Consider the following 23,507-nt stretch of genomic DNA (forward strand, 5'->3'; position numbering starts at 1 on the left):
GGAGGAGTGGAAAAGTAAAGATTAGGTATGATGTATAGTGAGAGCACTGAGCTACAACATCCTTAGGTCTTCACAGCGGGCTGCTTCACCAATGCCATGCAGCTGTCCCTGTGTGTATCTCTTGCAGGATTGAAGGTGGATGGCTCTAGCCATCCTGGAAATCATGGAAGCCAGGAGCACAAGGCACCAACTGCCTGTGCTTGAAACTACACCCTGTAGGTCTGTATTTCAACCTGCAGCAGTATTTGCACTGCAAGGTTCCTACCCTGACCAAAGTCCATTAGACAATCTCCTAACCATTGCCCTGGGGCGCTAGGTATCTCCCAATGATACTGCTACAGGGGTGGGTGGGCAGAGCTCTCTTATTTTTCTTTTTACTCTTATTCCTGTGGTTTGTCTCCAAGGACTGCATGTGTTTCCACCCTAAAGCAGCTTTCAAGTACACAGTATTTAGTAAGAGGGTAAAGGACCTATTTTGGTTTATAGCACATAATTTCTGTTTCTCCCCAGAGTCTCATAAACTCCAAATTTCTCATTGAGTTGCTCCCAAAATAGATCCTGCTCTCTCAGCTACCCAAAAGCAATGTCTGCATTTGTTTCTTCTCCTCACATTGTGGGTTTTCTTCCAGTTCAGCCCCATGGGTAACAGGAAAACTCATGGAGTACTTGCAATGCCCTGCCAACCAAAACTGGATTTATTATAGATTGAATTAAGAGTTGCCTAAATGACTTGAAAGTTCAGGGACAGGAACTGTATGAACACTTGGCAAAGGCACACAGGAGGGTCTCCTTGTCTGCAGATCTGATCAGGCAGGGTGTAACGGATTTTTATAAATAACAACTGTAAGAATTAGTGTGGAGTGGAAAGGCCTAAGTGGGGGACATTTATATCTGGGGCTGGTTTGAGGGGATACATTCATGATGCTTGAAACCTGGTATAGGTTTTTTTCCAGGCTTCCCCTGCCCACAGCTGGTAGCTTTGCTAGCCAGGCTGACACCACAATATGTGGTGGTGGTGTTCTCCCCCTCCTCCCCACTTCAGCCCTGTAAATGGCATCAAATCTAAGGCAGTCACTGAGGCTCTATAGTCAAGAGCCACCAGCATCTCCAGAAAGGTCCTGTCAGAGCTGTCCAGCTATCAGTTATCTGAATAGGCTCTGGTGGAAATACTTACATCCTCCTCTGTCTCTCTGGAAACCCTTGATACTTGCCTCAGATATGACGCTTTGCTTTCAGGTGGCTTACTTAAGGAGGATTCCTGCCTTACCTTAAAGCTCCACCAGTGCCTGATATAGGTAGATGAGAAACTCACCATTTGGAGAGCTAATTTGTAATTTCTCTATGCCTTTTTATAGCCTATGTTTTCATAGTTCGTAGTGTTTTCAAGTTTATCCAGCTTAGGTAGGATGAGGGTCAGGCAGCACTCAAGCAGGTGAGTCCTTAGGCCAGATCCATTCCCCCAGCATGGCAAAGGGATAGAGCAGACAACAAGGACAGAGCCAAGCATTTTATGATGGCTAGAGATCTTCCCAGCAGGCCTTACTGAAAGACTGCATCAGGGATGTGTCCTGGGACTGTAGAGGGAGCAGGGTATGTGTGGCTAAAATTCAGAGCACCCCAGAAGTCCCTAGGTAGAGGATGGTGCCTGGAGGCTCTATCAGTGAGGTGGGAAGCTGGAGAAAGGATGGCACCTTCCCTTTGAACACCCTGATAAAGAGCCATGGCAGTATCCCTCCCCTGTGATCAGAGGACCTGAATGGGCTGGAAGCCAGCAAGAAGGTGCAGAGCTTAAGGCCCATGGGAGCCCCAAGAACATATTTCTTCTGTAAACCCCCAAGGTTCTGTTATTTCAGCCCTGCAACTTTTCAGTATAAAACATGGTCCAAGCAGAAATGTGCAGTCAATAATCTTGCATTAATTTGAATTTGGGTGGAAGGGGGCTGCTGATTGAAGCTCTCCCTAAAAACAGTGGGTAGGGTTGGGTAGCAGATGTTGCACTCACATTGCTTATTTAGACAGTCTTGCTTATAAAGCGTTACATAAATGCAGCGCTGGCCAGGTCTTCCATGGAGTGCCGCAGGAGGGAAAGTGGTAGCCTGGCTCAGTGCCTGGGGCTGCAGGGACAGTGTAGTGAGGTGCAGCACACAGAGGCATCAGGGGCTGTGGGCCATGCCCATGGCTCCATCCTGCTGTGCCAGCAGCCCTGGGGCAGAACCGGCAGTGCACAGGGCAGGGACAGATCCTGCTTTCAGCAGGGGAAGCAATGGCAGGAGGTGCACAAACCCATGGGGGGATATGAGGACCAAAATCTGCCTGTCTGCTACCTGCAGATGATGCAAGGACATGGTAAGACAGATGCAGCTAGTAAAAATGGCACCTTTCACATTGGATTTCCCTGCAGAATCCAGATTATTGGTGCAGTTTGAATGGCAAAGGCTCTTCTGCTGGAGGCTGAGCACTCACCAGCTCTCCTCTCCAGTCTCTGCAGCCAGACTGTGCCCACTCAGGTGGCCAAGCTCAGCTCTGGGGCTGGCAGAGTTGGCTGTGATGTGTATGCCAGAAATGCTGCCTGAACGACTGGCTGGGAGGGGAGCCAGCCGGGAATGGCAGCTGGTTGTGCCTAAACCTTGGTGCAGTTTGGAGCCAAGACAGGTTTTTACCAGAGTAAGGACAAGTACTCAGCTCTGGTGTTTATACTAGTATGGGACATTGGCTTCTTTGGAAATAAGGCATGAATTTGTAACATGTAATAAGTAAGATGTAATGTACAGTTGCCATTTCACAACTGTTTCAAAACATTGTACAAGTTGGAAATGAGGGTCCAGCTTTATTATCTCTGATCGCCAGAATGGGGCAGGTTCACATGAGTGCTCTGTGAAATGCATTTGGGACTGCAGGAATGCTTACCTGAGTTTTACTATCCTCTGCTCCAATGCTGCCTTTTCTGCCCAGCCAAATCTCCCACTGACTCCAGAAAAGGACCCTCCAACCATTTATATTAAATCATTTCCCATTATCAACAAGAATAATTCATTGCTGTATTAGGAGGAAAAATGTAAACAGCAGATAAATCTGCCACTCTAGAATATTTCTAAGATAACAGATCAAACATTAATTTAGTCCCTGGGCCAATTTTTTTTTTAGGAAAAAAGGAAAAAAAAAGGAATGCTTTATTTACAAAAGAGGCCTTTGATGTATATCATACATTTATTACAAGTGTATTTTTTCCAACGGCAAGGGGATTTTCAACAGCAGTAGGATATGTTTTAATAATTAAAGGGATTTAGCTTCCCTACACAGTCAGCCAGCTTCTGTTCTCACTTACAGACTACAAATCACGCATAGCTTCATTGATGATGCTGCTATTAGCTTGGTGCAAAACCGAGGTTTGTGAGACTTGCAGCAGGCCCTTTGTGGTTTTGATTTGTGGCCATTTCTGGTTGCTTTCCAGTATTAACTCTAGGAGTAATCTTGCAGTGCCAAAGGGGAGCCAAGCTTGCTGCAGCTTCTAGGCGACTGTGCAAAGTACAGATGCTGGGATAAGCAACCAAGCCGAACCTCTGGTTTTCCCTAAGGGGTCTAATCTGTGAAAGAGGATCAAACTCAGAATTTAAGTCTGGCATTTCTCTCTGGCCACCCCATAGCATGGGAAACTCAGACACAAGTTTTGATTCACCCTCTTTAGCATGAGTGTTTGCAAGGCACAGATCTTGGGGTAGGTGCCATCCAAAACTAGGTAATATTTGAATCTGGGGATTTGATTCAGGCATGAATGTGAATGCTCGGTTCAGCTGGATATCATCGCTACTTTATCTTCCCTCTGGGGAGGCACCCTCTGCTACTGTAACTTTTCCTGACTCCTTTCAAACACCAGACAGAGGTCTTGCTTGTCATTGCCTCCTGAGTTCACCATCGGCAGCCCCCAAAAGACAATGTCCCATCCCACATCAGCTCTGGGAAGAAGCTAGCTGAAGTCAGCTGTTCATGGCATTGCTCTGTACATCTGGACTCATGGCTTAAAACGGATGTTTTGTTTATTTGTCATTGTCACAGCATACCAAAATGGTTCTCAGCCAAGAATCAGGTCCTCGTTTTGCTTGGCATGGGAGGGCCACAGTGCATTGTAAGTCCCAGGACTTACTGGTGCTGCTCCTGAAGGGAAAGGGGGGTGTCTGAGAGGTTTTATTACTACGAACTTGGCTGATTCCCTCTGCTTCCCTGTGGGGATGCAAAGTGGTGGGTGGAGAGGGCCCTCTCACCCTTTGGGAACCAACATATTTCTCCTTGCCCAAAGGCCTTTGTGAAGTGGCAAGTCTACTGTGCTTGTTAAATAGGGGGGAAACTGAGACACCTTTCCTCAGGAAACCACTTACTGATGTGCACAAATCAAGGCTGAAGCAATTTAAACCCTGATTCTTTGGTCATATACAACACTGAGCTGACACCAACATCATCTAGGTGCCAACATGTTCTTTAAGGGCTGCTGTTGGCTTTTACTCAAATATATAGGAAATATAAATTGTTCTTAAGTTCTGTCAAATAGTTTGCCCATCTCCCCTTTCTGCTAGTGACCAGTATGAAATACTGTAAAAAAAGTCATAAGAAATCATAGAAAAACTCTCGGTGAACAATAATGGAAAAATATTACCAAAGGATGCACCATTATTCTAATTTCTGTTAAATGGTGCTTGGCTAGTTCCCCAAAGTAGAGTCAGACTTAAATTTCTTCTTCATTTTGAGGTGATTTCCAACTAGTCTGACTGCGGTTGTTCCCATTATTTGTATGTGTGTGTAGCTGGCTCCTGACTTCCACTCCCAAGGATCCTGTGGAAATGAGTTCCAGAGGATAACGTATTTGGTAATGAGAATTATGCTACAGGGCAGAAATGAAATCAGGTCATTAGTGCATCCATCCAGCATGTTCCTACAGTTTTGTTTCCTTCATAAATAAGTCTTAACACAGATAGAAATGGCAGATTCTAGAGTTCAGGAATTTTCATTCCTGAGAGAGTTACCTGTCAGGTCAGCTATGAAAGGAGATGGATTATAAATGGGACATTTTAGAAAATATTCTTTGCAAATGGGAAATTTCAGAGTCTTCCTCCTCTTCCCTGTACCCCTCAGAAAACAAAACAAATAAACAAAAAAAAAAAAAGAAGAAGAAGAAGAATCAGATCTTTTCCTTAGGTGTTTCCTGCATATTTCTCCCAACTAGGAGACAATTGTAATGTGGCTTCTTGTGCCAAAGGGCAACCCAAGAAGGACAAAGGCTGGTGTGTGAAGCTGTTTCAGGCTGCAGTCAAGTGTCTTCCTTTCCATCCCTGTCATACAGGAAGGCTTGAGGGCTTGCAAATATCAGAGCAAAGAGGGAAGGAAGGTAATGAATGGTGGCATGACCTTATGCAGGAGCCAAATTAAGCAAAGTTCACAATCCCTGTCTTGGCTGAGGAATGTTTTTTCTCACCGGAAAAAAAAAAGTTGATCTGTCCAGTCAGAGGTACAGAGAGCAGCTGTTCTTAAGAGAGCTCCATCTGACCTCACTTTCTTCCTGTGCCCTGCTTCGAGCCCATGGCTCTGCTTCTTCAACATGCCTAGAAACTGAGATCTTTAAAGCTAACCCTGTTGTGTAGCCTATGGGTATAGGTGGGTTAATTCAGGGATCCCAGGTAGAACCTCTCAGCCCTGCTAATGACTTCTATGTATTAAACAGCACCTCCCTGAACAGCTTAGGGCCAGTTTTGCACTTCTAAGGCACTGCCATGACTTTCTTTGGGTAGTATCTGGTCTTAAGCTAGGGCAGTTAGAGACTGGCATTTTTTCTGCACTGGGAATTTGACGCTTAACGTGAACCCTGGCTGTTGTCATGTGAACTGCTCTGTTTATAGCTTTATGTTTTGTGCTTCCGACTTTTTATAACTGCAGAGAAAATACCTGGAGACTCTTTCCTACTGAAATCATGTCAGAGGAGTGACTCTGTGGTGATGCCTGGCCCTTTCTTTGTTCAGCGGGAAGATCCTGTGTGTTTGATCTGCCTCTGGTCTCCTGCTGGAGAGACCAAAACATTCAGAGCAAAACAGCCCCAATGGGAAGGCTGGTCTTCCCAGCCGGAGCAGCAGCAGAGCACGTGTGGAGCTGTAAATAATGCAGGCTGGACCTGCCATGGGTCTCGCAGGCACAGTGGCTGTTGTTATGCCTATAGTGAAATTGCCCTCGGTTCTTTTGTGCTGAGCAGAATATGATGTGAGCCAACACAAATGGCTCTCACATGTTTTCATTGGTGTAAATGAGGCATTCAAGTATAAAACGAGGCAGTCGCAAGCTGATCAGCTTGAGAGCTGAGGCAGAAAGCTTTGGATAAGGGTAATAGCTTTGGACAAAGTAATGCGTGCCTCACTGATGAGCCCTAGAAAAGCTCATGCTGATTTATGAAACAGATCTTTAAAATAACTTCTGTAGGCAGAGCTGGCTAGAAAACCTTTTAAATTAAAGTAAAAGCTTTTTTGTCAAAAATGAAGATTTTTCACCAGAATTAAGTAGGGGTAATTGCAGGTTTTGTTCCTCTTGAACAGCTTTTTTTGAAATAATTTCATTTCCATGTGGAAGTGTTATTTCTACTCAGAAAGTAATGCTTGCACATAGTTCCACTACTCTGTTCCAACTGGCAAAGTTAGAATAAAAAGAAATTAGCTGGTTTTCAACTGACAGAAGCTTAAGGACAGTCAGAGGATGGGGAACAAAGCAAGCCTTTGTTTTCTCATCCTCCCCACTGCCAGTGCCCAATTTTTTTCTAATTTTCCTACAGGGAAACCATTATTTCTTAATGGGGAAATCTGAAATGAAGTGTTCTTAGAAATTATCTTTTTCCTAGAGAACAGAACTTGGTTCATAGGATCTCAGATATTCAGATTCAGATTCTGGACCTCACCTCCTCTTAGGACAAGTTCCATTCCAGACCTGAATAAGGTACCTTTTCTCACTGAAATTCTTCAATTCAGTTGACACAAGTGATCAGCAAGCATTTTAGTCAAACAGATGCTGTGTCACCTCTTCATTATTCAAGGGATCAGAATGTATGAAGGCAGGTTTTTTTCATCTTAACAGAATGGGAAGAGAGGAAAAGTTAGGTGGTTCTAAAGAATGGGAAAGTACTCTGGATAATACAGGGGTGATTTAAGGAAGCACAGAGTTTAGAGATGCTGTCTGTCATGACGTCTGTCCATCTCTGCCCTGTAAGAAGGCTGACTGTGCCTTTGTGGGGCTGCCCCTGATCTAATTGTTATGTAAACTGTTGGCAGGATTCACGGGCTTGTGTGGATGCTACATGAGCTTCTGGATGCGAGTTGTCTACGCAATCCACTGCCACGAGGCCTGCCTGATAATATCTTATTATTCTGCCAAATTGAAGATCTCTTCTCAATGACCTTCCTTTTGCTACTACACCCTGATAATGTACAGTGCTTTGGCCTTCTCCACATATATTTTATGTTATACATGTTGGTGCTTTGTTTAGGTCAGCTTTCCCCCATTACTCTGGCTAATTAATAGCACAATGAACTTCAGACTGCTGGTTCATCTAGCACACAACTGAACTGATGAATCACATACAGCTAGTAAAAACACCATGTGTCTCTTCCCACTGTGGAAACTTTTGTTTTCAGAAATCTGCCTCAAACTGAAAGTTCAAAATACATTTGTTCCTAAAAGTTGAAAATTTTTTGGTAGAAAATATCTCCCCTCTGCCCAGACACTACCAATTACTACTTGTCTCCCTCATACCTGCCTCTTTCTACCAGCTTCTCTGATCAATAAATTTTGGCAAACTTTTAAAGTTTGTTAAATTACAAGCTTTTGAAGAAAAAAATAGTAAAAGATAAGACATTTTCTAAAAATGCTGTTTAATCACAAAGTTCCAAAGAAAAAGGTTTTTTCTTTGTCACCACAGTGACAGCTGTCAAGCTGTACTTGTTTATAGCTCTCTTATGTAAGGAAGTGTCAGAAAGAAAGAGACTAGTTTAGATTAGCATGCACAACTCTTGAACTAAATATTTCTCTGTGTCTCAGAGTTGCAAAACTCACATTTGGTATATCATAAATCTGGACTGGAATTCCAGCCTCCATCTACTCCAGTCCCAACAGGAATCAGACCATTAAAGCACCTGGAGGAATCAAGATTTTATGTACAAATTCAGTAGGAAATGATGGGCCTGAGATTTCTCCATACTTGGAAGTTTTTGGTCATGGGTTAAAATGGCCCATGGACCACTTCTAAGAACCACTTTTGACTGTACTGTCCAATTAGCCCCAGCTTATGTTCGTCTTAACTTTTGCTTATGTCTTAGTGTGGCTGTTGTGGTTCTTAAAAGGAGCTTCCCAGCCTCAGTAGAAAGGTAATACAACAGTATCAGAAGATGACATGGAGGCAGCTTTGTGTTATATATGTGTACACTGTGGTTCTGAAATTGCATTCAAATTCCTTTCCCCCTCAGGGCAGAATCCAAAGATGTGTAATAAAATATTGCTGTGAATATGTGTCTGCCTGAATTCATAGCTCTCACTGTGACATGTGAAATGGCTAATTAGAACTTCATGACATCAAGATCAATATAACTCACATCTTCTGGCTAACTTTGTAGAATATTTAAGTATTTTATAATTCTCCCTGTATTGCTTCCTCTGATTCCCTGCTGCTTGTAGACTCTGTGAACAACCATTGCCAAGGGATGAATCAGCATCTGGGTCCAACCAGAGTCCCAGGATTGTTCACTCTGTCTGTTACCTTCAGATGGTCTTGAATTCCACAGTGACCCTAGCCAACTCTCTAGCTGTCAGTGAAAAGAGCCACCTCCTCAATCTGGAGCTATGTTCTTTTATTTGAAGATTTAAACAGGAGAAAAAATGCTGGATTTTCTTTTCCACCAAAGTTGTCTGTGACCTCCATTGTACTTGATCATAGTTCACATTCTTATCTGGGAGCACGGTGCAGTTCCAGGTTATGGCAGGTGAATACTGGCTACGTGCCCGTAAATATGCTTCATCACTTTATTAATATGACTGGTTTTACTTTGTTTTTCCCATCTGTCTCAGGGCCTGACTGGAGGAGAGGACAACAAATGTAGGATCTATAATACACATGTCCAAGGAAAAGTTTTAATTCTTTCTTTTTGTTACCGTGGTGTAAATTTTTATTGTATTTGGATTTAATAAAAAAAACTTCCCTCTTCCTCTATTTTAATAATGAAAATAAGTTTGGAGAAGGCTTTCATTATTCTTGTGCTCTAGAAGATGTTGAACATTTTGTTCAAACTTCTAAATGATTTTGGGATACTAACAGAGCCTGGAAGATTTCAATCATTAAAATTAATGTTTCAGAAACCATAGTGTGTTTTACTAGGAATTTACACCTGGAAGCTTATATAGCCTTATCATCAGAATTTGCTTGCACACATTTAGTGGATTCAAGGGGATTTTTCATCTGCATTTAGAGCCTTGTTCTGAGACTTCATAGTTTACTCTCCATTAATAGGGTTACACTGGATAATACGTCTGGGGCAACTACTCTTGACAGCTCACCAAGAGGTCCTGTGAGGCTTGGGTTCAAACTCAGCCAAACTAATTAATTCACTATGAGGTAATATGGTCTTAGATCAGGCTATAGACAGTAAATTGGGAAATAAATTTTGGCTACACTTAGTAGGGTAGTACAATGTTCTGATTTAGATTCCTTTATGTTAATTTTCTCATAGATCTATTTATCTCCAACCAATGCAGCTGAGGATCTGCTTTGGTGCAAATTCATCTGAGTAGGTCTCCTAATTTACAACTTTCTGCACCATCTTGCTAGCTGGTTTTTCTTTGTGCTTAGTGTGAGCTATTGGCATGTGGGACTCCATACACATATGTAGGGGAAGGGATGCAAGCAAACAACCTTCCGTAAAGGTGAGTGTTGTATTTCCATGGCAGGAAGTGAGCCCAGGTCTAAACAAAGCTGGAGGAACTGTATTTGGAATGACAGAGGGAACTGAAAGAAGCCACTGAAAATAGATCTTAAAATGTTGTAGACTCCCTCTTTGATTTTGGCCCTTAGGAGTCTGGTAACCTCCTTAGAATTACCAGCCCCAGCTATGATGGAAATGGGATCTGCACCCAGGAGCCCCTCCATCCCAGTCATCTCTTTGACCTCATCAGAGAGAGAAGTGTAGTCTTAAGGACAAAGGAAAATTACTTTATAAGCACCAGAGATTGGAATGTACCCCTGAATTACCCTTCCTGCACAACTCTAGGAGTCCAAAGAGGTAAAACGTATTGTGTGTCTCTGTTAGCATTCTTTAGGAGCAGTTTCATTTCGTGCTGGGGGAATCTAGTGACATACTGTAGACAGGAGTAAAATGACATTTATTAGCACTAAAATCTGGTTGTTATATGGCTGCAAATGTTTTGGCTCCACTGGAATTTAAACTTGTCTGACTGCTTAAAAAATGTTCAGGTTTAATATAACTGATTCAAACATGCAGTCAAAGTTCTGTGTAAAATCGTCTTGTGGGAGAAGGATCTTGGTTTACAGCATCTGAAGAATTATTCTAAACACCCTCCATCTCCAAAGACAACATAAAGGTGCCAGTTTCTGCAGAGATCAGATTGCTGCAAGTGTTGAAAATGCAAATCAATGTCAAAATTGTTGAATAAGCATTATCCACCAAGGCATTCTGCTGGGAATTGCTAGTCAGAATCTTAGTGATATTTCTTTCATAAATTGAAGATGTTTTCATTTTTTTTCAAAGGCAATGTACAGCAGTGACAAAGTGAGCAAATAGGAAATAGAAAGGAATACAGAGGAACTAAGCAAATGATCTTTCATAAATGCTTCTCTTGGTTTATGTACTTTCATCTTTTGGATTGGATGTTTTTTAAGGCCAGAAGGAATCACTGCGACCACCTAATCTGACTTCTTTTAGACCACAGGTCTGAAAGCTCACTCTGCATTCAGCATCAATCCCAGAACTTCTTGTTTGGGTTGTACCTATTCAGAGCAGGGAACTTGACTCTTATTTTTTTTTTAATCTCCTGTGGCTGCAATTCTAATAAGTCCTTTTTAAAAGCTAAAGCCCCTAAGGCCAGACAGTGTTTTGTTTCCATCAGTATAAATCAGAGCAGCCTCAGTGGAACCAATAGTTATTCCATATTTTAATTTGGGGAAATTCTGATCTCATGCTGTCCTCAGTTAAGAGTAGAAAGAATGGAATCAAACTCTGAATTGCCCTGTTATGTGACCACGTCTCCCTCTTATGCCTGATCTCAGTGATTACAATCCCAATGACAGTGAAAAGAATTTTCGTTTTCTTCAAAAAGTGCTTTCAGCTCTGGTACTGATGGCTGTGGCTCTTGCTGCACCCAGAACACAGTCGCTTACGTATGTTTGTTCTGTGTCCAGTTGTGCCAATAAGTTGCCTTTAGTTCTGATCAGGAATCATTAAGATCAGTTGATGTTACATCTTTGTAGAAACTGAACAGCTATTGTGTATTGGGAAACTGAAGAGAAAGCACCTTGTGTGGCAAAGCATTCATCCATAAAAATGTTATTTTTGCTTTAGAGAACATGTAAAGCCAGGGCACAGAGGGGTTCAGAATTCATTGGCTACTGAAGAAAATGTTTTCTTTTTTGTTCAGAGCAATCTATTTTTTAACTGAAAACTCTCAGAGAAAGGAGTGCAATGCAGGGTGAAGCAAAAAGTCATCTGCAGTCCGCCTGGGGAGGAGCAGCTTATGACCACAGGCAAAGCTAGAGTTCAGGCTTGCTTATTTTTGGCTTTAAGTTCCTCAGTTGTGGGAAACAGTTCTTTTATTCTTGTACTTTTAATAAAATCTGCACATTGTTACTTGCTTTGCTCTGATGAGGGTCTGGGTTGATGTTGTGGTGTGATGTTTGCCAAATTTGTAGCATTCTTTTTAATATATTTATTCTTCTTCCTGCAAGGGCAAAGGATCTTATTTTGAAACCCCAAAGACATTCCCAGCATATGGGGGATGAATAAATACTCAAAATGTGTGCAACTGCTGTTACTGCTACAGGTTACTACTGCTGTTACTACTGCCAGGTTAAGAAATGAACAAAGTCTGTGTGCGCGTGTGCGCATGCGTGTAAGTGTGAGAGGCAGAGAAATACAGTGTGGGCACTCTTGGGGTCAGGAGAGATCTCTAATAAGAAACACATTTTACAGGCAGCAAGAGAATTATTTTTACCATGCACATTTACAAGTCCTCAGGCAGTGAATTTTGTTGTGCGGATATTTTTAAGGCTAATTATTTATAGCATGCAGGGCTCGAACCTGCAGATCTTAATTTGGCAAAAGTCCTATTCACTTCAAGGGGTGCTCTGAATGGTGCACCCGGTGGAGGGGAGGGAGGGATGGGTGATGGGCATGTGCTGGTTGTGAAGCATTGTAAAAGACCCTGCTGACTTCAGTGAGAACTGAGCTGCTGTCTCCAGTGGCAGATTTTACATGAGTGGGAGCTCTGGGGTAGAGTGGCCAAAAAGAAGAGAGTGGTTTGGAGGAAGATTTTGCCATCATTCCCATACAACTCACCCGATTTTTAACTCAGTTTTGGCATGGCACTTTAAAGCAAACTTTTATGAGCTATCCCACACAAATTTTACAGTGTTCCCACAGAAACCACACTGGTTTTGAGCGTTTTGGTCTTCAGATCTTACCACTGTGATTCTGAATGGTGCCCTCATATGAAAAAAGAGATGAGGCACAATCTCTATTAAATTTCCATCCAATGCCAGCTCTTTTTCATTGAGAAACAGAATTCAGTCAACACTTTTGATCAAGGGGATTTAAGAGCTGCAGCACAACAAGAAAAGGAGTGGGAGCACCACTGTAGACAAGCTTTCTGTCAGGAACCAGTTCTTTTTGTACTGTATTGAGTATGCTTGGCATGAGTGGATCCTCTCCAAGGTGGATGCTTGTAGGCAATTGTGATGATGGACGTATTGGTTGTACCAATCACTTCACAGGGTTTTTGTTTTGCTAAATACTGTTTGATGATCTGAGAGCAGCTGGGAGCTTTCAGCTTTCAAGGAGCTTTTAATAGGACAATTTTCACTGGCATGGGCTTGTGGAAACCACCTGCTAATGAATACACAGCTCTTCATGAATAATGTATGTATATGCAGATGTAGAATTTGTATCCACCAGTAAAAAGCTCAGATGACTTCTCTGCCCAATCACAGCTAATCAAGCCATGTTGTTTCTCTTTGGTCATTAACATTTAAAATAATGCCCATTCAATCAAGCTGAGGAAGTAGATTTGAGCCCACTCAATTAATTCATCAATCCCAATCATTTAGCCAGGTTCAGTTATAAAGCACAGATATATACATGATTTTCAGAAAGAGAAAGAGCTCAGTTATTTTAGGAGTCCAGCTTGTTGCTTTATTGTTTGGCAGAGCAGACAGACAAGGGGTGAGCTACTGGTTGGAAGGAAAATGTCTGCAGAGAGGTATATGGTGCTTAAGGAACAGTAATCTTGATAAGGTAAGTTATTGCAAGGGAAGCATGGTCTTTTCTATGCATAATTTCTACTAGAAATAAACAGCACAGCAGAAGAAATAGGAAGATCGCCTAGTGAAATGACTTTTGTTTTTAATTTATAGGGCATGACTCTCATGTCTATGAGTTTAGCAGACAGTCTTGACTCATATTTATGAGTGAAGCAGACCTGACTCACTTGTGCTGTGAGAGGTAGAAGTGCTACATCCCATCTAGAGCCCAAGGAGCTTACTGCTGTGGGATTTGCAGAGAGCTGGGTAACCAGGGAAGACCAATGCTTCTTCCTAGGAGAAACACGGAACTTGCAAAAAATACTGAGTAGTCCTCCTCCCCTGGAAGGAGCTGCCAGAGGTTTCATGGCATTCTGGATTGGGTAATATAAAGTTTAGCTACTTTTCACATCCAACATTTGAGTTTGTCAGCTTGCTTATTTTTTAAAATTTTATTTAAAATATATATATTCAAACCCATTGAGTCTTCCAGTTCCCTTTGCTTTGTCTGTCAGAGGTATGAGATCTGGAGGTGACCTCTTCTCTCTCCCACATGACAGAGCCTGAATGGGAGCCCAATTCTCAGGACCAAAGATACTAGGTTTGCAGAGGATACAGCCAGTTAGGCAGCCCACAGAGAAAGTGGGCTTTCTCTGTGGGTTGTTGGATACCCAGGGCAGCTTGCTTTCTCTACTCAAGTCACCAGGATGCTCCCATGACACAGGGTTAGGTTCTCACTGCCTGTGTCCATGTTGCTGTTGACCTAAGAGAGCTGTCTTGAAGGTTGAGGTTTCCTATGGAGTTGTGGGTCTCACTGCATACTTTTTTTCTCACATGGAAGCTGTAATCTTGAAAGGAAAAGATCTTTCTGTCTGGAGTGGTGGCTAGAGATACCTTCTGTTCCTAGGCCTCCAGGAGCTGCTGAAAACTTGATGGAACAAAGAGTTATAGTATCTGTGGAAAAGGCTTAGATCTAAAGGCAGAAAACACTCCCAATGACATTTTTCTGTAGTGACTGAGGCTCATCCTGTCTTACAAATTAGACCCTGGATGTCTTAAGAGCTTCAGAGCCCTTCAGTGAAAGAAAAACTGAGTATAAGTGAGCTTTGAGTCCCTGTAGGAGACTATCTGAATGATACCTGAGCATCTCTCCCAGTCCTCTTGCTCTGCTCTGAACCAGGGTAGAGAATGCAAGGGAAGTCTTGAGTAATTGCAGGGTGGATGTCCCTGGAGGCTGCTGCTTCTCTGCCAGTCTAGTTTTGTTATTTTTATGACTGTCTGAAATGTGATCTCAGTAAATGTATCTACTTTTTGAATTTCTGGCTGATATAAATGTTGCAATCAATTAGCAACAGAAAGCAGAATACAAGGCAGAATCTAACATTCATCCAAATTTGTGAAAAAACCCTTCTGCAGTGCTTTTCCTTCTTCTGGACGTCAGGTATAGCATGTCAAGCTAGTCTTCTTATAGCCTCTGCACATTCTGTTTTTCAGAGACTTAATAATCTAAATTGAAAACTTTGAATGAATGAATGAACAAGTTGTGGCATTTTCATGTAATTCTTGTTGTCCCTTTTTAATTGTTACTATTTCTGCCCTTGTGACACCTACTGACTTTAATCGAGGCTAAAATCCTCCTTTGCAAGTAGCAAGCTTTGTATTCAGAATACACCACACTTGTAATCTCTTTCTTATCTAAAGAACTAGTTGAAAATCACATTATGTAGTTCTAAAACTGGGAAATGAAGCACATGTCTTGTATCCCAGGCTGATTAACAAACCACCGCAGCATTCCGCTCCTCTGACACTGTTGATCCTAAACAATTTGTGCTTTTACTTCAAAGCTCAATGTACAACAGCTTTCTTTCCTTCAGTTCCCAAGGCAAGCTATGCAGATTCATGGTGAAAGTGTTTCTATTGTAAACGCTTTCTATGGTTTTGATCTACATATCCAGGGTCTGAGGGTTAAGCGTACTCAAAATCAACTACTTTGAGGTCAAAAAAGAATTTCTTACAGTTCTGACCTAGAGCTATAAACTCACCCAATTCTACTCAACTTTGGTTTGGAGGGAGGATAGTGTCACTTGAAAATGCACACAAACTCTGAGGAACTTAGTATAAATCATGAATCTGTAGTACAGCTGCAATGATGGTTCATGATGACTATCTCCTACTGCTGTATTTCTAAGCTACTCTATACATAGCGGGAAACAATACTGAAATAGTGTTGTTTGAAAAGTGCTACCCCTTCTCTTCTCTTCTTGGAATATAAATTAATTTTTTTAAGGAGAATGACATGAACTTGTAGACAAAGATGGCCTTGGAAATAGGTGAATGATTGGATTGGAGCAACCTAGTAGAAAAAAGCACATCCAAAAGACAGGTGGTGTTTCACTTTAGGAATTGCATTTGGGATTTACCACCAGATCTTGAATCCCTTAGTGTTCAGCCTCAAGTGACTTTTAACAGAGTGACTTTTTTGTACTTTGTTTTAGTAAAGCAAACCTATTGTCTGCTGTACATACAGAGAGAGAGTGTATGTCCTTATCTGTAGGTGAAGCTCCTTGAAACAACAGCTGGTCTAGTGCAAAGGGAGGCTAAACCTACACTTTCAGCCTTCAAGGTCATCTTTCTGCCCTGAACAGTCAGTGAGGCTTTGACTGTGCCAGTTTTCTTTATGTCCCAGTTTGCATTTGTCATCTGAGCAGGACAGATTAGGAATAGTGCATCATAGATTTTCATACGCTACAACAGTGGAGTCATATAAGTAATTAGGATGAATCATCTCAATAAATAATTTTTCTGTTGTGCCATTTATGGTTGGGTAAACTGGAAAGGTATCTCAACTTTGAAGAAGGCTGTAGTTTGTACATCTGAGCAGTGTCATGCATATTTGGGTCTTTTCTTAACATGACCGTGATGTGTAGCTCCTGAGGCTTCTGCTAATGTCATACTCAGCAATCATATCAAAACTAAATTGTTGGGTTTTTTCTCCCATGAGACCATCTTGTTTCATTTTGGGCATTTGATTTCGCTCAGATGTAAAATGCCATGTAAATCTGGGCTAAGCAGACTATGAAGAACAACAACAAAAAAAACCCTTCAAGGAGCAAAACTCACACCCTCCACACAAACTCTCACGCACCAAGAAACTTCAGCTGTACATGCTGCCAGAGGAAGCTTCTCATAAAGCACTCTGTGTTGGTTTATACACTGCAAATCCCCCTGAATGTATTAAAAAAGGTAGTTCAAGTCTGAGATGTTATGGTGCAAGTGAACCTCCAGAGAGATGCATATTTAAGCCTTTTACACAAACATCCCATGACACTGTGCTGAAAGATGGCAATAGGCAACAGCAGACAAGGCTGGGTATACCCATAAAATCCATTGTAGTGGCTTTGTGTGTATGCCCCAAGGCTGCATTAGAAATCCAGCATCTGTCAGGAGTGACTGAGCAAAGGGCAGCTTAGCACAGCACAGCTTGTCGGGGTGGTGGTGGTGGGGATTTCCTCGAGCCATTTTTAATAAAGTTGCTGTCTATGGAAGATCAGGCTCCAGGTCAAATGCCATTTAGCTATGGTAGCATGCAGGTAGTTGCATGCCAGATGTGGAAGGGCTTGGCTAATTGCTTCTGTCTGCACTGGTATCCAGGTTCCAGCCAGCAGAGTTAACATTGTCCAAGGAGGCAGAATAGTAAATGCAACCCCAAAGGCTTTTCTTCCACTTGGCACTGAACTGGGAGCCCAGCAAGGTAACAGCTCTGTAAATGTTGCTGAAGCAGGGCAGCAGGAGTGACTTGTACAGCCATGTCTGCTTGCAGTTTCATTAACATCAAAAGAAGAGGGGGAGGCCCTCCAGCCCAGCAGTACCTGTACATATGGCTGCTAATGCCACGAGCAAGGGAGACTGGCAGAATACATGTAGGACAAAACCAGATCTTAAAGCACTGAGGTCACCAATACTTTGAGGCTTCAGCATTGTCATACGTCACCTAGTCTTCCTGCTTCCTTGCCTATACACGTGCCTTTTGAAAGGCAAATGACCAGATGGCAGTTGCATCACACTTCCTGAAAGGTTAAAGGCACTGCTATTATAGGACAGCTAGCTCATATTTACATTGAGAGGAACAGTATGGTTCAAATTCAGCCAAAACAGGGCTGCTGGTTAGTCTGTCTCATCTGAGCAAAACCCCTGGCAATACATCAAGAAGCCCTTGACTGCAGTGGCCGGGCTTGGTTGATGTGGATTGACTGGTTGGTAAGATTAAATATTGGTGTGCTGAGATCTCTGCCTGTCATTCTCACAGTTCCTGGAAATGCCCTGTCTGTTTGTGCCTGCTCCCCATCTTTCTACTTACACTGAGGTCATCTGTAGTTGTGCTGATTTTTCTCAAAGGAATCCTGTGTTTCTCCAGGCTCCTCAGTACTACATCCTGCATCTGTTCAGCCCAAATAAAGACACTTAACTGAGTTACTGAAATTAGGATCTCTGTTGCCTCTGTCTCCTTTTTCGTTCGTGGTGAGAGACAGGCATAACCAAGGCAAGTCCAGATGTTAGTTGGGCTCAATGGCATTAGTATAACTAAAAAAAAAAATTAAGTGAAGATTTCATTTGATAGCAACTGCCAGAGTAATACCTGAAACTACCTCCAGGATTTCATGTCTTAGCCTCTTTCTACCCTGACCCGCACTTATCTGTGCATTGCCTATTGCCTAGTGCTCTACCTGATCCTGCCTCAAGATGCAGAGATACTGATGCTCCAACAGAGCCCTCCCAGACAAAGAATGGTTGCTAGAGCAATCAGCGGACCCAATTGCTGGAATTGAGCTCTAGGTTCCATGTTGTGCATGGCCATAAAACATGCTGTGCATACCTATGGTGCCCTAGAAATAATAAACACCAGCCATAAACTAGAGTTGAGATGGAAACCACCTTGGTTAATGATTTGGTTGTCATAGATACTCTATAACCCAAGTTAACTTCTAGAGCTAGAGGCACTGTCTACAGGGTGAGTGAAGTTTCCCAGAACGTGTGAAATGCTGACATAAATCCCCAAATGGACTGGACTGAGCCTTCACAGCCTAGCCAAAGCACTCCAGACAGATTTCAATAGTATAAACAAGACTGGGTCACTCCTCCCTCATTGAATTAGAGATGGTAATAGTCCTGGCAGCAGCTGATTGCATGCTATCAATCATTCAAGATGTTAATTTTTTTGAGTTGGCACCAGAAGAAAAGCAACCAAGGTTGAAAAGGAGTGTAGGTTGCTGTTCTGCCTGTGTCATACTGCTTGTGAACAATTCAGCAAGAGCTTCATGCCTCAATCAATGCAGCTGTTAAGCCGAGGAAAAGCAGGACTTCACTGAAAAACAGATGTTTTGCACATGAGCTGACTTATTCCAGTTAATGACTCAGAAAAGAAAACAAAGCACACATGTATGCACACACAAAGTCATAGTCAGTGCTTGAAATAGTATTTAAGAAGTGCAGATATGGATCTGAGGTACATTAAGAAAGAAAAATTCTACTGTTTCACAGTTACCACATATACCTCTAAGACTTTTTGTAATGTCAGAATAGCCTTTTGGCATATTTTGGCTCTTTCCAGCACCACGTTTTTATATATATGTATGTGTGTGTGTGTGTACATGCACACACACACTTACATATATGATGCAGAGTGACAACGATAGCGTTGAGGCACATTCTTGCATGAAATAGTGTTGAAAGTTCCCAGAGTGATTGAGGCACATTCTTGCAGAGTTGTGTTTGTCAGTGATTTAGGTGATTAGCTAAGAAGGAAGTGATTTCCCAGTATCTGGTTAGGAGATTAACCAAGTTAGTATTTAGAAAGTGGTTTCTAAAACCAGAAAATTTTACACATTTTTATTTATCAACCTAATTAGAGACTGAGGTTTCAGGACTACAAAGAACCCATGTGGTGGTGATTTTGAATGCCTTGGTGTTTGAGTTTCTGAATGGGGATACTGCAATGACATCGATTTCCAGGGCATGACTTCTCAGCATTTTCTGAAAGTTGGTAACTGGGATATACTTTAAATTGCATGTCCCTCTAAATTCCCAGTCACTGCTAAAAAAAATCGGCTACAGCTGCTTCTTTGGTGTCTTTGGTGTCTTTGGGATCACTGACCACTTTGTCAGAGGTCAAAAATAAGAAGTATAAATAAACAAAGAGCTTGCAGCTATTTCCATTTAATACACCAGTCTGTCTTGGTTTTCCACAGTGACACTGAAGAGGCAAGAATTAGAAAATACTTGCCAAATTGTTTATTCCTCCTCCCTCCACCTAGTTGCTTTTTTTTACTTTTTTGGCAGAAATTACAATACTTTGTTATTGTAACTGCTCTCTGTTTAGTAATATTTGACATCACCTTTCTAAGGCATCAAGAACAAGGATGGGAACTTCTCAAATCACAACTGGAGGTATGGTTGTTAAGTGTGACCAAAAATCAGCATTTCTGGCTCTTGGGAAAGTTTTCTGGGGTACGCTTATTTTTCCGTTTCCAGTTTGTTCTTTACTGTTGTGTACTGGACATTCTGAAAACAAGTCTGAGAAATGAAAGTCATCTGGAGCTGCTTAGCAATAGAGAACTATTTCATCATCAATCTCTTAAAACCTAGCTTTGTCTCAACTTCAACAAAACTTGATCAAATGTGAGATGCTTCAGATGAAACGTTCAAGGAAGCAGTGTTTACTGATGAAACTTTGTTTAGTCGGAAATTTGCAAACCAGCCTTATTTATAGTCTTATATCTCTCACACACAGATTTTTTTTCTGTATACACGTACTCACATAGAGCTTGTGTTAAATAGATGTTATCAAGTATTTACTTAAAAAAAACACAATAAGTTTTAAACTGTTTGACCAAAGAGCCTTTTCCTCCCTTCTGATGCTGCCAAAAGGATTTATATAGGAGCCAAAATACATGTGGAAAGGGTCATGCCTGGAATTTTGCTGTAATTGAAATTTTTTGATGCTGAAAAACAGCTGCCCATCAGTTTAAGGGGATCACTTGAGAGCCATTCCATGCTCACCAGTAAAAAGACTGAGTCACTGAAACAGTAACTCACTGGAAAATTACTTCTTCATATAGCTCTTCCTCCCTATCTTTGGCACAGACCACCGCTGTGTTTTTGAGAAGTGCAAATTCAGCTCTCGGCATGACAGGCTAAGCTACCCTGCCTCCAGCTCTGCAGAGCCCTGGTTCCTCAGCTCTGCCTGTATCACAGAAATGCCCACCTCCAAAGCAGAATTTCATGCTCTTTTTGACATTTCTGCTTCAGGTCCTGATGCAAGGTCAGGAGCGAACATTAGGACAGAAGGAGTAATAGAAACATTACTGTTATTTTTCACCATTGATCGCTGCAGGCTCCAATATATAAGGTCTTGATGGAGCTTCTGGGAGTGTCATGCACATGCAGACATCTTATTTCTTCTAATGTTTATCTTACTGTGTTTGTTACAACATTTCTAAGTTATCACTATCAGTTTGTCGTGTGGAAGCTAAGAAGTCTAGGTAATCCCATAGGTCACTGTTTCACTGATGATCACTGAAGCAATGCCTGTGAAGAGAACCTAGCTGTGCTTACACTGGGCAAGGCTTCAAGTACAGCTATGTTGACAGAAAGAAAGGGAAAGAGCATGGCTCAGTAGAAAAAAATGAGATCTGCAAGCTCAGAACCTTAATCAGGTGATTAATCAGCAACAGAGTCCTTTTTACTACGTGCCTAAAAGAGTACTAATCTTGGGTGGGTATGTGAAAGTCTGCAGTATTTTATGCTCCTGGTGGTCATGTCTATGTGCTCCCAATGAAAATCCCAAAACAGCTAGCTGAGAAACCTGAGTTCACCAAGTGATAGGTATTGAAAAACAATTAGGCCTTAATTTCCAAGTAAGCTGCTGGCCCTCAGGCAGAAAACAAGACAAATAATAAATGACTAAGTACTGTAGCTCAACAGGAAGATAAGCCAGGCATTTCTGAGAACAGGTCTTCCAAAGAGCTAAACCCTGAGCAGTTTGAACTGTAGAGCCAGCCCAGAAAACTGGAGTGGGACAGTTTACTTAGTGCTGGATTTCTTGGGGGGTCTCCTGAAGGTTTTTGCCTGTGATGTTTTCTGCAGGGGAGGGGGTCACTAGGTCAATTGTGTTGGTGGCATATTAAAAAATGATCAGACAATTTAATGGTTGATAATAGCATGGTAGTTATGTGCCTGAGATAAGGATAACCAAATATCTGGCTCCAGGGCTTGAACAGGCAGTGTCACTTGAAAGTTCAAGTGGTCGTTAAAGGATTACAATGTCGTGAATGCTGAATGTTTCCATTTGTGACACTGCTGCCAATGCTTGTGGGGCTACTCAGGGCAGCCAATACTCCAGCGTTGCCTCAGTAGCATCGTGCCTCTGAGGCTCACAGGGCACGGTGGTGTTGGCTGCCTGCCCCTGCCTTGTGCAGCAGCACAATGCTGGCTCTGGCTGTGGTGGCTCCAGGAGCTCAGCGAGGCTGTGATGGGATTTGCCCCTGCAGACAGACACTGTGCCATTGTGAGGGGTGTGTCTGTGTGTTACACAGCACGTGCGAGCTCCTGGAATGAGGAGGGTGTCTCAGAGCCAGACAGTGTAAGACTGTAGGTGCCTTGAATTCAGGACGCTTGGGTCCCTATTAGCAGGTGGGCCTACTAAAGGAAGCCATGGATTTGCCAGCACTGAGGACTACAAGGATGCAGAACAGCCAAAAATAGCTGATTCTGGTATTATACTTTCTAGCTTTAGAGTTCACTAAGCACCAGACAGCGCTACCTGATTCAACTAGATTGAATCCTCTCTGTAATTTAGATTCAAAGAGCCCATGGGAGAAAAATCTACTCTTATGTCTCGATTAACCCAAAGGCCGACTCCATTCATGTCTATTCCTGATCAGAGCCTTGTCCATGTAGCCCGCACATACCTCAAATACCTGTCTGTATTTCTGTGTTCTCTAATACCTCCCATATGCAGCTAGCAAATCACCAGCAAACCATGTTCATACACTTCTGCACTCTGCAGAAAAGAAAATAATACCAGGCACACTTCAGAAAACACGCTTGCCAGAGATGTACTTATGGTCCTAAAGTACAACAATCCCCTACGTACCCATCATCTCCCCTGCAGACACGTCATCCTAACTTACAACATCTTTCTCACATGCTTCTCTTCCCATATTGTTATACAGACAATATTTGCTTAGCAAAACACAACAGCCTCTCTCATGCAAGCCTATGCGTTCTTAGCTCATGAGTTTTAGCGTAAGTCCCATGAACATTCTGTGAACCTCCAGCTCCTGGATTCATGGGAACAATAAAAATCTCAACATGGTTTTTAGGTTTTATGGTTGCAGAAAAAAGTACACACAAATATGATCTACAAAGCCCCCAAACCAGAAGGCAAATAAAAATAATCCCAGAAACATTACTGTTATGCTGATAAATCTAGTGATTTTTAAGCACCTTCTTCAGGGGATCTCAAGTATGGTTTTGGAATGGTAGGGTTGGCCACACTTGTGAGAAGCACATACTTCTCCACACCCAGGTCTCACAGAACTCCTTCCTTCTAAACCTCACACAGGCACTTCATAGCATTCACAGTCACTCGCTGCCTTGAGCTCTGCTGTAGTATTAAGATGTCTGGGGTGAAAATCAGTCTGTTTAGATTCAGCCTGCCTAAGACACAGCTCCAGTCATTACAAAGATCAGGGTGAGAAGTGGAGGCACTAGGGAGGATGAGAAATGGAGGCACTAGGGAGCTGCAAAGGTCACTTCCAGTGTCTGCTGCTTCTTTGGCTTAATGAGGTGCATGAGATGCCAGAACAAACAGCCTGTTCCTCCTCACATTTAACTGCTGAAACAGTGTGTCCTGCCTTGGAGGAACTGCTCACACAAGATGGTTCCCAGAGCTCACGCTGGCTGCATT

This window comes from Falco punctatus (assembly GCF_963210335.1).
Source record: "Falco punctatus genome assembly, chromosome: 9".
Classification (NCBI taxonomy): domain Eukaryota; kingdom Metazoa; phylum Chordata; class Aves; order Falconiformes; family Falconidae; genus Falco; species Falco punctatus.